Source organism: Phodopus roborovskii, unplaced genomic scaffold, assembly GCF_943737965.1.
Source record: "Phodopus roborovskii unplaced genomic scaffold, PHOROB, whole genome shotgun sequence".
Classification (NCBI taxonomy): Eukaryota; Metazoa; Chordata; class Mammalia; order Rodentia; family Cricetidae; genus Phodopus; species Phodopus roborovskii.
This window is the reverse complement of record NW_026126433.1, coordinates 19,014,163-19,028,227: the sequence shown is the minus strand read 5'-3', so window position 1 is coordinate 19,028,227 and position 14,065 is coordinate 19,014,163.

The following is a 14,065-nucleotide window of genomic DNA, read 5'->3' as shown; positions in this document are numbered from 1 at the left end:
GCCTGATAGGTCTATCTGAGCATATCCCCAATCATAGGGGTCACTGCCCCGAGTGCCACCTATCAAATGGGCACTCCCGAAAACCTGTATGGGTATAATAGTAGACACTGACTAAACCTAATCTGCTAGCCTTGCATCTGCTGGTGGATGAACAATTAAGGCTAGGACATATCTGCCCTTCTATGAGCACAGGGGACACCCTGGTGTTTTTAATTCAAAAGGTGTCTGGTACTTGGCACATGCAACAAGATTTACAAAGGATAAATGTGAGGATGGAACTGGTGAGCACCCCCTTTAAGGGCCATGCCCTGGACCCCTGCTATTCCAACAGAATATGCATTTATGGCAATTGATATTTAGGATTGCTTCTTCTCTATACTACTACATACAGAGGATTGTGATTAATTTGCCTTCTCTGTTCCTTCACTTAATTATCCCAAACCTGATCAAATTTTTGAATGGGTAATTCTACCTCAGGGAATGGTTAAAGCCAGGCTTTCTGTCAATAGTATCTTGCTATTCTCTTAAGGCCTATGCTAAATCAAAGAATTCAATACTATATACCTGTATGGATTATTTAATTTTTGGACATCAGGAACCAGTACATCTAGAGGGCTTTATGAAAGAGCTGGTCAAATCGCTTTAAAACGGGGCTTTACTATGGCCACAGAAAATGTCCCAAAGGTGCCTTCAAAGTACTTAGGTCACGCCTAACCCAATTTAAGTCTGGTCTGGAGGTGCCCAAATCTATGACTCTGACCCAGCTCCAGTGCTTACTGGAGGAAATTAATTGGCTAAGACCCAGGGTGTCAATCTCCCCATAACACTTGGAGCCCCTGTATGCCCTGCTATGGGACAAGGTGCCTCATGATGTGTATAATATGACAAAGGAATACCACCAGATGTTCTTTGTCTTTCAAAAGGCCTTGGACAAATGCTCTCTAAGGAGGCATTCAATGACTAAGCCCTTTGTCCCTCTGGCTGTTTGCTAGAGCCTCCCTGATTACAGAGGTTCTAACCCAGGATGGGGAGCCATTGGAATAGATCCAAACATCTTTGGGAGTTATAACCTGGGTCTACTCTTAAGCAGATCAGCTCACTGACACCATCATAATGACAGGACCCAGGCCCAAGAACATTATTGGTTAGACCACCATTCCACTGTCTTCCCCTTTCCTGGTGGTGAATGTTGAATGGCTTGCTTGGGCTAAGGCCCACCTTGCTCTTGCCTAAAAGGACTTATGAGGATTATTGATTGCTACTATGGGCTCCTCTTTTACAGCGACTACCCCTTAAAAATGACTTCCTTATTTACACTCAAGCCCATCCTGGTAGCCATTTGCATTTTCACTGACAGGGCCTGAGCAGACTCTGCCTACATTGCCTTTAAAGGATACCAAGTGACACCAAGCCACCAAACATTTAAACCCTGCCAGGGTTCAGCCCAATATAAGGAAATGCTGGCCATGACACTGGCATTAAGGACATCTCCAATCCCTGAAATCTTTTTTCACACAGTTTCTATGTGATTAACTTACTTCCCCATATCCCTCAGGTACATATTAGGTTACACAATCAGCCTGTACCCCCCATCATGGATTCTATTAAGGCCATTTCAGAGGGTTGAGAGGCACCAATTTACCCTCACCACCTTTGGGGACACTATACCCTCCCAGGGTTCCTGAGGGCAATGAATGGGCAGATAAACTGGAAACAGCCCCAGAGTTACTAACTCTACAGGAAGCCACCCAAATGCAAGATATGACCCATGCCAGTTGTACGGTATTACATAACAGATTCCCAATGATTCCTATAAAAGAACTAAAAAAAGATAGTTTACACCTGCAAATCATGTCAACCATACCTAAGAGTTCCCCCTCTACAGTCTGCAGGGGTTTACCCCAGAGGCCTGCAGCCCAATACCCTCTAGCAAACTGATGTTAACTCATTTTATTGCTTTTTGCATCTAGAAATGTGTTTTTGTCTCCATAGACACTTACTCAGGGGCCTTTTGGGCCACTGCACATACAGGAGAGAAAACAACAACAACAACAAAAACATGCTCAAACATGTTTCCTTAATGTTTCCCAACCCCAGGATTAATCACACAGGTTAAAACTGATAATGGCGCTTGCTTTGCCAGTAATTCCATGGAGAACTTTTCAATAGATGGCACATTAAACATACTATAGGAATCCCTTACAAGCCTCAGGAACAAGATGTAGAAAGAAATCTTCAATGACTTAAAGAACAATTTTTTTTTAAAGGGGCAATCAGCCCCCATGTACAACTAAGAATGACTTTATTTACTATTAATATTTTAAATTTTCTAAGGGAGCAACAGAATCTAAGTTTCAAAACAGTTGGGGTCACTTAAACCCCAAACCCTAATTTACAGAAAGGCCCTTTAATATCCCAATGGAGAAGCCCAGATCCATTAATTACAATAGGAAGAGGATTTGGATGTGTCTTTGCCACATGGGCAGAAACACTCACCTGGCTTCTGCCTATATTGCTTCTAAAAATCCTGCCTGTTCCCACAATGCAGGAGGATGACCAAGAACAAGTTGACCAACAATGATAATCAATGCTTGTCTTCCAAAATAAGAGGACAAATACAATGATATCTAACCACGTCCAAGGGTGCTGGACCCTTGAGAAGTTCTTGTTTTTTTTAAATAGTACAGATGATGTCCTGCTTCCTGACCACCCCTACATTTATGCTGCTCATGCTGACTGGTCCAGGGACCATACAGTGTAACCCTCATCATCTCCAGAAGGTGATGTGGATGGTGATCAATGGGGCCAATGGATATGTCCTCAACAGCACCATGAATGAGGCAGTCCCCCAGACCTGGTGACCCATGCTCTTCTTTGACCACTGTGGCCTGGCCCATGCATCTTGGGAGGTGGGTTACTCCCAAGGATGGTCTGAATGTGGAGGGTTCTGGGGGTATCCCCTGCCACAAGTTTTGGACTCCCAACACCCGGGCTGTTCACATGTTCCCTATATGGCAGCCTTAAAAGAAACTGACTTTTACATATGGCTGGGGAACAATCAAACAGCAAAAGACATCCAAATATGGCAGGGTAGATGCCTTCTACTGTGAACAATGTAGGTGTGAGGAAACAGGGATGAACTCCTGGATAAGACAGTCTCCACACTGTTGGGTTCCTTTAAAGTAATAACCTTAACTTGTATCTTTGTACCTTGTCATTTCTTTTTTTTATGTTGATGATTTTATGTTTTATTGGTTTCATTATTACAGAAAATCAGAAGTCTTACAAATGAGAAGTATGGAATATGTCACAAGGATATGTATTAATGATAACTGTAAATAATAGTCTGGCTTTCGAAGATAGATTGTTAAATGCTTTCTTGAGGATTAAAAATAAAAACTAAAGACATTGTAGATGACTTATAAAAAAGAAAGAAAAAGTCACTATTAAGAAAGAAGAGATAAAGAATAAGAAAGAGTCAGGTGTTGGTATCACAGGCTTTTATTCCTAGGAAGCAGAGACAGATGGATCTCTAGAAGATTAAGGCCAGCTTGATCAACAAAGTGAGTTCAGGACAGCCAGGGCTATACAATATGTTTTGGTAAAGTATAGCAGAAGAAAGTGTTCTAGATATATGTAGATGAAAATAAATTATTATTAAAACAGTTCCTAAATAATATTTTCTTTAAGCCCATGTTTGCTAGATAATCATAGACAAATGGTGTTCCCATAGGGAATTCATAGTGGGATATTTTGGAAACCAAACAATTCATAACATTAAATTAAAAGAATGAAGTGATTCCAGCAACACTTAGGAGAAAATGTGAATACAGATATCATCACTAAAAACACAAAAACCCAGAAGAAGACTTAGAGGTAAGTATGGGCACCTTCAAAAATTACCACAATACAAAAGCAAAACAGACATGTCAAAACAGTAGCTGATGTGGCCTATAATAATTTTACTAGCACACTTAGGTCAAGCCAAAGTCACTATTTTGAAGTAGCTGAGGTACATTTTTTAATGTTTTAATGACATCCTTCATGGCTTCTTTGACTTGCTGATTTCTTAAGGCATATATGAAAGGATTTAGTACTGGTGCAATGGAAGTAGTAAGTATGGCAAGCCCCTTGTTTAGAGCTATCCTCTCTTCTGCAGAAGATTGATATACATAAAAATGCAGCTGCCATAAGAGATGGAAATGACAACCATATGGCAGGAACAGGTAGAGAAGGCCTTCTTTTTCTGCTGGGCGGAAGGGAATATGAGAATTGTGCTTATGATTTTTCCATAAGAGCACAGTACTAGAGCCAATTTTAATCAGGAGAATAATGATGGAAAAATGAAATTGATCAGTTGCATGAACCTTGTAACAATAGGCTGGTCAGACTAATCTGAGCAAAGACTCAAGAGGCCCAATTGATAACCCCTTGAAAACATTGTGATAGGCTCAGCCATGATGATATCTCCCTTCTGAGTGAACCTGGACAAAAGGTGCTATTTGAAGTGACCCTCTGCAGAGGTTATAACAGCCCTATACTTCGAAATGTGGGACAGAGTCTAAAGTAAAAAAGGGGGGGTGAGATCTGTAGGACACCCAAGGAAGTCAAACATGGGTCTGAGAAGTCAAATGGGCAAGTCCTGAGTTGTTTTTAAAAAAGATGGGGCACTGCATGAACAGCTCATGTTCACTAAGTAAAATATAGAATGCCTAGGCACATGATAGGCTCACCTTTAAAAAGTAGAGGCTGGCTGGCTATGTTCCTGTTCAGCAGCTTTTTCCTTTAAAAGATGCTTGCTATGGGACAATACACAAGTTCCTGATTGACTAGACACTTGCTGGGTCTGATTGTCTTTGGGATTCTGGGAGGCTGTGAAAGGGGCCAGCAGTTCAATTGCCTTTCCTCAGACCCAGCTCAATCTTCTGTGGTTGGTCTAAGACCACTGTACTTGATAACTCCTGTTACTCAAGAATTTGTATTTACATAGGTCATATATAAAATTCATAACTTACTATTTGGCTTTATCTTAGCATTTTAAAAATTTTATCATTAGATCTTTCCAAAGCCAATGTTTTATGATGGATTTTTTATTACAATCCGCACCATAGCATAGGACAAATTCTGTGTCTTTCATAAGTCCCTAGCAATTGATCAAATTTTATTTTTAGAGATAATAGCCTCAAATCAATAGAATATTACATATTCAATGATAAATGGAAGAATACTGAATGACACAATTCAAATGGCATAAACCATGATTGTTTTATTATTTCAAGATCATATTGGTGTTGTAATAATACTATTTCTCTATACTTATGTATATAGGACTTTAAAACTTCTCAGTTTGTCAGGAAAAGGACAAGGTTATTTTTTTTTTTTAATATACACATTTAAGAGGATTTGTGAAAAAATGAAAGAGTTAGGATGGTTAAGAAAGATGCTCAACTTGGCAGTACTGAGAAATGGCTAAGGGATTAAGTTAACCATACTTAGAGCATATTTCTGATGTGGGACAGCAATATGTTTGGGAGAGACGGCATGCTCTTAATGTGAGAAGTACCACCTAATAATAGTTTGGGTCTCTACATGAAATTATGTAGACAGAGAAAACACCATCTTGAGTGGACAGGCTCCATCCTACCTGAACACCTACATCTATAAATTGTGCCATCACTCACTGTCACTAGACAACAGCTTTTTCAATCTTCCAATGAGAATGCACAACACATAGAATTTATTATGTTTAATTTTGAATGTTGGCTACTTCTACAATGTATCTAATGTCATCACATCCTTAAAGACCATTGACTCTTAATTCTTGTTTGTTGTAGACTTGTTGTTGGTGATAGTTTTGTGAGTATGTTTGTCGCACTTCTCTTTTGGGTTCTGGCAAAGTGAGATTACCTATTGCCTATGTCTTTGTGAGAGTAGTTAACTTCCTTGAGTTGAAATTTTCCTTCCAGAACTTTCTGTAGGGCTGTATTTGTGGATATGTTTTGTGAATATCTATCTGGTTTTGTCATTGAATATCTTGTTTTCTTTGTCTATAATGATTGAGAATGTTTCTGGCTATAGTAGCCTGGGCTGGCATTGATGGACTCTTAGTATTTGTAGAACATCTTCTCAGGACCTTCTGATCTTGAGAGTTTCCATGGAGAACTCAGGTGTAATTTTGATAGGTCTGTGTTTATATGTTACCTAGCCTTTTTCTGCTGCCATTAACAATCTTTCTTTATTTTGTATGTTAGGTATTTTGATTATTATATGTCAAGGGAACTAGGTTTTTTTTTTTTTTTTTTTTTTTTGATCCAGTCTATTTGGTGTTCAGTATGTTTCTTCTACTTTCATAGGCATATCCTTCTTCAGATTGTGAAAGTTGTGTTCAATGATTTTGTTGAATACATTTTCAGCACCTTTGAGATGGGCTTCTTTGCCTTCTTCCATACCTATTATACTTAGGCTTGGCCTTTTCAGTGTTCCACATTTCCTGGATGGTTTTTATTAAGGATTGGTTGGATTTAAGAATTAAGATTTGTTGTTTGGGCTTTTCCTTTATTTCTTCCATTTTTTTTTTGTTTGTGTTTTCTTCCATTTCTTGAAGGGATTTTCTCATTTCATCTTTGATGGCCTGTATTATTTTTATGAAGTTATTTTTTCAGTCATTCTCTTCTCCTTCATCAGAAACATTAGAAACAGTCCAACAGCTTTATATCTAATACAGTGTCTCAGTGTGTTATTTGGGGCTGGAAAGGCAGAGAGACAAGACTGGCAGGCGGAGCAACCTTACTCATAACATAATGGCATCCAACACGGACCGAAGAACTTCCACTTAAAACTTAACAAAAGCTTAAAAAATTGTTTTAGAAACAAAAGAACAGAGACAAGCAAGGCTTCATGGTAGCAGCATTTTACTTGGTTGGACTCTGTTTTGCTAGAGACAAGCAGAAATTTTCGTGGGTCCTTTAAGGGAGGTTTCCTGACTCAGCATGAGTGGCAAAAAACCACATGGCTTTTAAGAAGCACAGCTAACAATTCACTGGTGTGTATAAGAGCTGGCTATGGCAGTGACCACATCTCCAAGATGGTAACATGCTGTTGGATGGCAGCTTAGACCAAGGCAGTGAGCACAGCTCTCAGTTCTGGCTGAAAAAGTACCCGCTACCATCTTGGATAGACAGCAACTAACACAGCTTTGGCTTTCATTTTAGCAATGTTGTTATTTACCAGATAAAGGACTCATGGCCACAAAAAGATAAAGACTTACTGTGAAGATATATTCACATTAAGAAAACCTCCAAAGGTTTACAGTGTGTTTTAAAATATATGTAGGCTTGGGAGAAAAAAAAAGGATTAAAAAAGACAGAGAGTAGCTGGGTGTGGTGGTACACACCTTTAATTCCAGTACTGGGAGACAGAGGCAAGCAGAACTCTGTGATTGCAAAGTAAACCTGGTATACAGAGTTAATTCCAGGACAGATAAAAGTTACACAGAAAAACCCTGTCTCAAAAAAATGAAAAAATAAAATTAAAAGAAAGAGTAATTAAAAAAAAAAAAAGCCACTTTAAGATGAGTAGCACAAAAAGAGTGTGGATACTCTGTGCTGCTCTGTTATCTTTAAATTATTTGACTGCTGAGGAAATAGCAACAACTACTGATGTATTAATTCAATTTATATACTTTAAAATGCTTTAACTTCAAAATTTAAGTACAAGGATGGTTACTGGGGAAAAGGATTTCTGTTTTTGTTTCCACAGAAAATAAAAAGCTGTGGATACCTTTCAGACTAACATGGTTTGATCAAGGAAGACCCCCTGAAACAGTGCCCCAGGTGATCCAACATTCAAAACAATTGGGACAAGGCAGGCATGCAGACCATTACAACCAGGATTTCTGTATCTTCTTAGGATCCCCACGATAGCGCCCCCTACCAGCAGGAAACAGTTTGGAAATAATGACACCCAAATTCTCAAATATTGTTTATAAATGTTTGTTTTCATTTAAGTGGGCTTGGTTATAAATGGTTAATGATCACAACCAATTCATTTTAAAGGTAAAAAGGGGATTATGGTACAGACATGAATACTTTGTTTTGGAATGGATTTTCATTTATTGATACAATTTAAGGTCAATTTTGTGATATGTATACTTCTCCACTTGTTTATTATGTTTTTATAGTTCTTTTAGAAATGTAATGTATAAATTATTATAGATTATAGATAGTTACCTATAATAGTCAAAACTTAGAGTTAAGTTAGTTAGGATTTCTAGATATACAGAGATGTATTTGATAATAGACATAATTCAAACCTTTTAAAGACCTGCAGAATATGGCATTTAAAATGTTTTAGGGATTTTCTTGACAGTGAGACATAAGTGCTCCTGGCAATGCCACTTTTGTCAGAAAGGAAGATGAACATTGAAGAAACACGTTATAGAGTTTGCTTTAAATATGTCAAGACTAGCCATTTGGACAAGATACTGCTCTTGTCTGGACTATTTGACTTTATGCTGTGTAAACTGGACGTGCAGGACCCACAGAAAAGTGACTGCTGATATAAGATGGACATTGCTACAGGGTCCCTGCTTCATGGAAGAGTCTGCCAGAAAGTCTGCAGGACACAGAGAAAAGTGACTGACAAACTGCCAATACAGATGGACAGTTTAACATTCCCTGCTTTGCTGAGGACTCTGCCAGACACACTATGGCCTATAGGCTGAAGATGGAACAGTACAGAAGTACTTTGGGTGACTGACTAGGCAGTTTCTGTCACTTCTAGAGTTTATATACTATCCTTCTGTGATCTTTGATGGAGTTGAAGACAGATAGCAATGGTTATAATTTTCCTTAGTTAAGATTAAAGATAAGTTACATATAAGACTTTAGACTCACAAAGATAGGATAGATGATAGAATATTTTCTTTAAATCTTACTAAATGTTAATGGACTAAATATTGTTAACTGAGATTCTTGCTTGATAACTGTTATGTGATATATTTTGCTTTGCTTAGGTTAAAACCCTTCTTTCAACTTGAGACAGAAAAGAGGAGATGATGGCAGATGTCATTCTGTAAATATGTTCCTCTTATTAGTTAATTGATAAAACACTGTTGGCCAATTTGACAGAAAAATAGGTCAGACTAGGAGGAGAGAGGAAATAGTAGAGAGGATTTCCAAGATGTAGGATGTAGAGCAGAATGCCAGCCCCTCTCTCTGGTAAGATAAGACCATGTGGAAATACTTAGATTAATAGAAATAGGTTAATATTTAAGACAGAGCTAGCTGATAAGAAACTAGTAACTGGCCTGCAGCTTTATATCAAATACAGAGTTTCTGTGTTTTATTTGGGGCTGATGCAGTGATGGGACCAGAGCGGAGGAAAAAAACCTACTCATAACATTCAGGTCTAGTTGGTATGGAGTCCCTAGATTCTGGTGGTATCTTACTGGTCTTTCTATTGTTGGGTGTTTTCTTATAGTGCCATCTTCTCATGGTTTCTTCCAGTGGGTGCAGGTGGATCCTCTCTCTTTCTCTCCAGTTGTCCTTTTGGATATAGCTGGGTCAAGAGTTCGGTTGCCTGTAACTTTGTATGATCCTAGCTCTCTTGCAGGTCTGAGGTAGATGGCAGGTGATGGGTCCCAAAGATTAGGTGAATGTGACCTCAAAGTGCTCCAATGTGGATTGGGGGTTCAGTATGGTAAGAGCTGACCCAGGAAGTTCCAAGGAGTTGGAGGGGTTGTTGGACCCACACTCTGACCCAATGCTCTCCCAGAGCAGTGGGCCCAGCAGAATCTAGAGTGAGGGGACAGCAGGTTCTGAGTGGTGTGTGGATCATAATACCAGGACTAAACCACTTAGGCCAAGATTATAGGTGGAGCAAGATGTGGAGTTAACCCAGGGCATTCCCTGGACTGGTCCCAGATTCACCTCAGGCAGAGGATAGTCAATGAGGCATAAACATCAGGCTCAAAGTGGTTCTGGATGGATAGGCCCAACTTTTGGATTTCTAACAATCACATATATCCATGGACATTCTAGTGACCTTAAAAAATAGAGATTTTTTTTCCTGAAATATCAATTAGTTGAAAAAAATTGTGAATGCAAATTTGTATTGACAGTTAGTATTAATGGAATCATTTTGATATTTTTTAATAGTTATATAACCTTAGAAATTCTAAAATTCTGTGTTTTAGAGCAAGTGCATTGTACTTCAAACATCATTGTTCATTTTTCTGAAAAGGTTAATGATTAAGTTTTCTTAGCTTGATATTAGCCTATGAAAATAACATCAGATTTATTTCCATGTTAGCTTTAAAATATGACACACTATATTTTCTAAAACTTAATTAAAGTTCATATAGTTATCAAAATAAAAATATTAAATAGATATTTTAGTGGAAACATCAATTGTAAAGGGGATTTATTACATTTCTTGAATTTCCTTTAATAATTTTAATGGAAACAAATACTCTCACTAATTAAATTCATGATATATAATTGACATCATGCTATTTTCTTTTTTCTTATTTTTATATATTTTTTTTATTTTTTTATTTAATTTTATATAACAAAGTCCAATTAAATGAAAACAAACATTTATACACAATATTTGGGAATTTGGGCGTCGTTCTTTCCAAGCTACTTAGTGCTGGTAAGGGGCGCTGTCTTGGGGGGATTTGAAGAAGATTCAGATATCCTGGCTGTAGTCTGTAGGGCTGTTTTGTCCAGCTGTTTGGAATGTAGGATCAGCATGTACTCTGTTTCAGGCAGTCTGGTGTGATCAAACCACATTAGTCTGTAAGGAATCCACATCTTTTCATTTGATGTGGAAACAAAAATAGAAATCCTTTTCCCCAGTAACTTGTTCTTCAACTTAAATTTTGGAGTCAAAGCGTTTTTTTTTTTTTTTTTTTTTTTTTTTAATTTATTATTTTACATGTCGATCCCAGTTCCCTCTCCCTCCCTTCCTCCCTCCCCTCCAGCCCTCCCTCGCTCCTTCCCTCCCTTTTGCCCTCTCTACCCTCTCCCATGCACTCTAAACACCCTCCCCTCCCAACCCCCCACCACAATACCATATGTAGGGGAATGCCATCCAGTTGGGGTCATGTAGATCTGACAGGTCCTGTAAAGTAGGGACTAGGGCTTCTCTCCTATCTCTAGAATAAGGCAGTTATCCCTCCATGGGGGATATGTTTGCAAAGTCCTTTTGTGCACCAGGGATACATCCTGGCCCACTGTCTGAGGTCTCTTAGACTGCTCAGACCTTCTGGCTGAGACCCATATTCAGGGGGGTCCAAGTCAGTCCCCTGTTGGCTTCCCAGCTATCACTCTAGTGGCCCTTAGCTCCTCCTTGTTCAGGTAAGCTGTCTCTATGTACTTCTACAGGATGGTATTGTCCTCTCCATATGCTTATGGGTTCTAATTCGACTCAGTGTTTATGTATGGGTGTTTGCTCCTATTTTCAACAGGCATTAGTTGAGGACTCCATGGAGAAGTTAGTTGTTGATCTCACTTTCCGGGAAGGGCATTTATTATAGCCTTTCCACGGGAGCTGAGATTGTTAGTTGGGAGCAGTCTTGTAGTTCCCTCGACCTTTCTTTGTGTTCAACTTTATCTTCAAACCAATATTGGCTCCCTCTTTTATGTTTTCTCTCTCTCTCTCTCTCTCTCTCTCTCTCTTTCTCTCTCTCTCTCTCTCTCTTTCCTATTTTCCATTCCTAACCAGGCTCAATCCTCCTGGTTGCACATACCTTCCTCTCCTCCCCCTCATTTGCTCCTACTTCTCTCTCCATTAGCTGTCCTCCCCAACTTTACCTGAGGTCTGGGGGACTTGTCCCTTCCCAGTTCTGTGAGGGACTTTATATGAATCTCTTAGAATACAACTTGTATCCTAGTTCCTCTGGTGATGTGAATTATAGGCTGGTGATCATTTGATCTAGTTCTAAAATCCATATATGAGTGAGTACATACTGTGTTTCTATTTTTGTGACTGAGTTACCTCATTCAGGATGGTTTCTTCAAGTGCCATCCACTTGCCTGTGAATTTCAAGATACCATTATTTTTTTCTGCAGAGTAGTATTCCATTGTGTAGATGTGCCACATCTTCATTAACCATTCTTCAATTGAGGGGCATCTAGGTTGCTTCCAGGTTCTTGCTATTACAAATAGTGCTTCTATGAACATATTTGAACAGATGTCTTTGTTGCATTGATGTGAATCCTTTGGGTATATGCCTAAGAGTGGGATTGCCAGGTCCTGTGGTAAACTAATTCCCATTTTCCTGAGGAACCGCCATACTGATCTCCAAAATGGCTGTATGAGTTTGCACTCCCACCAGCAGTGGAGGAGTGTTCCACTTTCTCCACATCCTCTCCAACATAAGTCATCACTGGTGTTTCTAATTTTAGCCATTCTGGCAGGGGTAAGATGGTATCTCAAAGTTGTTTTGATTTGCATTTCCCTGATAGCTAAGGATGTGGAGCATTTTCTTAAGTGTCTTTCAGCCTTTTTGATTTCCTCCATTGAGAATTCTTTCTTCAGTTCTGTACCCCATTTTTTAATAGGGTTATTTGGTGTTTTGTTGACTAGTTTCTTGAGTTCTTTGTATATTTTGGAGATCAGCCCTTTGTCGGATATAGGATTAGTGAAAATCTTTTCCCAGTCAGTGGGCTGCCATTTGGTCTAGTCATCTGTGTCCTTTGCCTTACAGAAGCTTCTAAGTTTGAAGAGGTCCCATGTATTAATTGTTTCTTTCAGTGTCTGTGCACCTGGAGTTATGTTCAAGAAGCAGTCTCCTATACCATTTTGTTCAAGGGTACCTCCTACTTTCTCTTCTAAGAGTTTCAATGTGGCTGGATTGATGTTGAGGTCTTTGATCCATTTGGACTTGAGTTTTGTGCATGGCGACAGACATGGGTCTATCTGCAGTCTTCTACACACCCTCATCCAATTTTGCCAGCACCATTTGTTGAAGATGCTGTCTTTACCCCATTGTATAATTTTAGCTGTTTTGTAGAAAATCAGGTGTTCATAGGTGCATGGGTTAATATCAGGATTTTCAATTTAATTCCATTGGTCTACCTGTCTATTTTTATGCCAATACCAGGCTGGTTTCAGAACTATAGCTCTGTAGTAGAGCTTGAAGTCAGGAATGGTGATGCCTCCTGAAGTTCTTTTATTGTATAGGGTTGTTTTGGCTATCCTGGGTCTTTTGTTTTTCCATATAAAGTTGATTATTATCCTTTCAAGGTTGGTGAAGAATTGTGGTGGGATTTTAATGGGGATTGCATTGAATCTGTAGATTGCTTTTGGCAAGATTGCCATTTTTACTATGTTTATCCTACCTAACCAAGAGCATGGGAGGTCTTTACATTTTCTGGTATCTTCTTTAATTTCTTTCTTTAGAGTCACAAAGTTCTTATTATATAGATCTTTTACTTGTTTGGTAAGCATTACACCAAGATACTTTATGTTGCTTGTGGCTATTGTAAAGGGTGATGTTTCTCTGATTTCTTTCTCTGCCTCTTTGTCATCTGAAAAAAATAGGGCTACTGATTTTTTTGAGTTTATCTTGTATCCTGCTAGTTTGCTGAAGGTGTTTATCAGCTGTAGGAGTTCCCTGGTAGAGTTTATTGGGTCGCTTATGTAAACTATCATATCATCTGCAAATAGAGACAGTTTGACTTCTTCCTTTCCAATTTGGATGCCCTTGATCTCCTTTTTATGTCTTATAGCATTAGCTAGAACTTCTAGTACGATATTGAATAGTTATGGAGAGAGAGGACAGCCTTGTCTTGTTCCTGATTTTAGAGGAATAGGCTTAAGTTTCTCTCCATTCAGTTTGATGTTGGCAGTTGGTTTGCTGTATGTTGCTCTTATTATGTTTAGGTATGTTCCTGTTATCCCTGACCTCTCTAATACCTTTATCATGAAGGGTGTTGAATTTTATCGAATGCTTTTTCTGCATCTAGGGAGATAATCATATGGTTTTTCTTTTTCTGTTTGTTTATATGGTGGATCACGTTGATAGATTTTCATATGTTAAACCATCCCTGCAATCCAG